This window comes from Procambarus clarkii, chromosome 23, assembly GCF_040958095.1.
Source record: "Procambarus clarkii isolate CNS0578487 chromosome 23, FALCON_Pclarkii_2.0, whole genome shotgun sequence".
Lineage (NCBI taxonomy): Eukaryota > Metazoa > Arthropoda > Malacostraca > Decapoda > Cambaridae > Procambarus > Procambarus clarkii.
The window spans coordinates 18,268,181-18,271,667 of NC_091172.1; the positions used below are offsets into that span (position 1 = coordinate 18,268,181).

The window sequence follows — 3,487 nt, forward strand, 5'->3', positions numbered from 1 at the left end:
ACAAGGTGCATCCCGTTCGCTCGATGTCGCCCTCCGTAAGAAATCCGACCTAACCAAACCAGAAATGCAGGAACCCAGGCAACCCACCTAACCTATCGAAGGGCGAGGCATTACCAATGTGTAGATGTATCTGTGAGCCGGTGCTTTTCACAATAGGTTGTATTCGTAACATTGATTACATATCGTGATATTGTGCACATCTTGGAATGTGGATTCACTGGGTTTGATGAACACTGTCATTGTGTTGTGTCCTGCGTGAAAGAGACATCATTGTAAATAGGTGAAGTTATACTTTAATATTATAATATATATATTGGTGAAGGGAATTGTGTATTGCTTATCCCCCCCCATTGTGTATTGTGTATTGCTTATCCCATGGAGCCGGTCGGCCGAGCGGACAGCACGCGGGACTTGTGATCCTGTGGTCCTGGGTTCGATCCCAGGCGCCGGCGAGAAACATTGGGCAGAGTTTCTTTCACCCTATGCCCCTGTTACCTAGCAGTAAAATAGGTACCTGGGTGTTAGTCAGCTGTCACGGGCTGCTTCCTGGGGGTGGAGGCCTGGTCGAGGACCGGGCCGCGGGGACACTAAAGCCCCGAAATCATCTCAAGATAATCTCAAGATAATCCCCCATTTATTCATTGTACTACTACTTGATACAGCCAGTTCTTGAAAGTTTACTACCTCGTAGTATATATAGGGTATATACATATATATATACATATATAGGGTATATACTATATATAGAGGGGTTGGATATAGTAAAAGAGGCCATAACATGACCCTGGTTACTGGCCCTAAGTGGCCGTAACAATGACCGAAAGAGTAAGATTAATCATTCTAACATGAATGTTCTCAATATTTTTTATGTTTTTCTTCACTGTCGAGGGTAGTTGAAAAATTAACTCTCCAAAGTTCATTTTCACACTTTATTTAAGGTCTAATACCTAGAAGCGTTTTGCAAGACACTTCTTACATTTTCAAAGACAATTTTACATAGTCTGTTACAAACAGCATCATTATCATTATAATCATCATCTTTATTATCATCATAAGAGTCACTGCTACGAGTCAGTTGGACCATTGTTGTGGCGTCCATCTATACTCCCCCCCTCCCCCCCCCCTATAGATTTCGAAGCAATTTTTTTCCTAAGCTCGTCATAGCATTTCCCCTCAGTGATGGTGGCATGTTCCACCGGTCTGTTATCCTGTTGTCTAACAAGGACTTTCCCATACCAATCCTGAATCAGAACTACTCCAGCTTATATCCTCTGTGACAAGTTATGATACGGTCTGAAAGCTTCAAGGTCTTCCCGCCAAACACACACCGAAACTCCGACGTTGGTACAACGTTCGAACAAGTTTTGACACTTCCTAACCAGTTGTAACAACCAATATAGCAAGTTGTAACAACGTTCTAATACGTCATAAACACGTTAAGCCAAGATGTAACAACTTTATTACAAATTGTAACAAGTGGAAAATAGAGACAGTTTCGGTTTGTGTTTCCAGGGTTGTTCATATTTCACGCTGTGGTGCCCCTCGTCACCTCCAAGACCTCGAGCATGTTTTCCTTAAGATGGGTAAAAGGTTCTTAAGGCAAGGGTTCCGCCCTCGCAAAAACCAGGTTGTGGGTTGTGACTCGCTTGTCAGGTCTTTTGTGTTAATTGTGAGTTGTCTTATAGAATTTGCTTTCATGGCTCCTGGAAACATTTCTGCTATCAATGGCTGGTTAACTGCTGGAACGTCAGCAGCAGCGCCTGCTGCTGAAACATCAGCAGAAGCACCTCCTGCTGAAACAGCAGCAGTAGCGCCTGCTGCTGAAACAGCAGCAGCAGCATCTGCACCCCATACCATTGTATGCTGCTGTACCAGCAGCATACATCTGCACCCCATACAGCAGCAGCGCGAGCGCCTCCGGCACCAGCAGCAGTAAAGAGAACCCTCGATAACCAGCACTGGAGCAGCAACATCAACAGCAGCCGAAGCAGTAAAGCAACATTAGCGTGACCGCCCCGGGAGCACCACGCCCTGGTGCTACTGCGCGTGCCTGGCGATGGTCGGGGAGGGAGGGAGGGAGGGAGGTGAGAGAGAGAGAGAGAGAGAGAGAGAGTGAGAGAGGGGGTCCTGGTGTTTTGCCAGTGTTATTGCGGAGCTTCAGCGGGGCCCACTTGCCGCCACTCTCCTTGCACTCTATCCCGGACTTGGAGCATTTATATCTTCCGTGTTTATTCCCCTGCACCATCTCCCCCTTACCACACACATCCTTCGGTCTCTCCATCTTGTCTACAGGACTCTGGTCTACAGGATCCAGGTAGCGAGCGACCTAAGATCCCACCTCGTGGTGAATGATACCCAGGAAGGCGCTGTCGGCTACAATTCATTGTTTACAAATTTTGTAGGAGTGAGACACGTGCTTGAAGTACAAATATAAACAAAGGGAGTGGATTGCGTGTTGACAAATACATATATATATATATTTTTGTCAAGGAATAATATTTTCGCAGTGTGCGTCTGAGTGTGTGTGTGTGACATTTGGTGACGTCCCGGGAGGGTGTTGATCAAGGAGGCAGCCAGACAATCAGGTAGGTTGCTTGCAACATTTTTGTGGGTGTTTCTAAATTGCAATTCTTTCTCCTGCTCGCAATAAAGGCCTGTAGTTGGCATGGTTAAGTCTCTAGTGGGGGAGGAATGGGTGGGGGGAGGGAAAGGGGGGAAGAGAAAGAAAGAGAGAGAGAGGTAGGAGGAATATTTCGTGTGAAGGAGAAAATTCTTGTGATGGGAGATAATGTACCTTGATGAAGGAAGGGAAAGATTTATAATGAGGGGAAAGAAGTCCGTCGGACAGAAGGAAATCTGCTGAAGACAGCCTGGTGAGTGAGGAAAGTAAGGCCGATGAGGGGAAATAATTCAAACTAATAACGGAAGAAGAAAGATTAGTAGGGGAGAGAAAATAATCTTACGAATAAGGAGAGGAAGACTGATATCAGAATACAGTTTTTGATTAAGGGAAGACACTCTACGTAAGAAAGAATGACGAGTCAACTAACCAAGACCAACAACAGGAGGAGAACAGGAAATAGAAATTTCAAACTAACGAAATAAAAAGGAACAGAACATAATGAAACAGAACAAAAACGCCGATAATACAAGCTAAAAAATAAAAATCTCCGAGATGTCTTGCAAAACATTACTCCACATTTATGTAGCCATCAACGATACTCTAAACGAAGTACTATCGGTAAACTGTCGTTAAAAAAAAAAAAAGGTATACGGCCGGTTGAGGACCGGTTACCCTGAGGTTAACCACGATCCGGCCCTTGACGGCGGAGGGGCAGCAAGGGACCTGATGAAGCACACCCCCCCTTCTCCCCCCTTCCCCCCCCCCTCAGGTGCTGCACTGCAAATATCCTCCTCCTAGATTACTGCTGTGATGTCACCAAAACTTACATTAGTGGGTGCTGTGATGTCACCAAAACTTACATTA

At 45.4% G+C, this 3,487-nt stretch overlaps 1 protein-coding gene across 3 annotated transcripts in view; it reads left to right on the forward strand.

The window, feature by feature from the left end:
* Positions 1 to 2,120: 2,120 nt before the first annotated feature.
* The window catches only part of LOC123764036 (uncharacterized), a 297,148-nt gene continuing 295,781 nt past the window's right edge, over positions 2,121 to 3,487 (forward strand). For all 3 annotated transcript variants that reach the window (XM_069329919.1, XM_069329918.1, XM_069329920.1), the window contains exon 1: positions 2,121 to 2,585. The gene's annotated coding sequence lies outside the window, so the exon portion shown is untranslated. The remainder of the gene's footprint in view (positions 2,586 to 3,487) is intronic.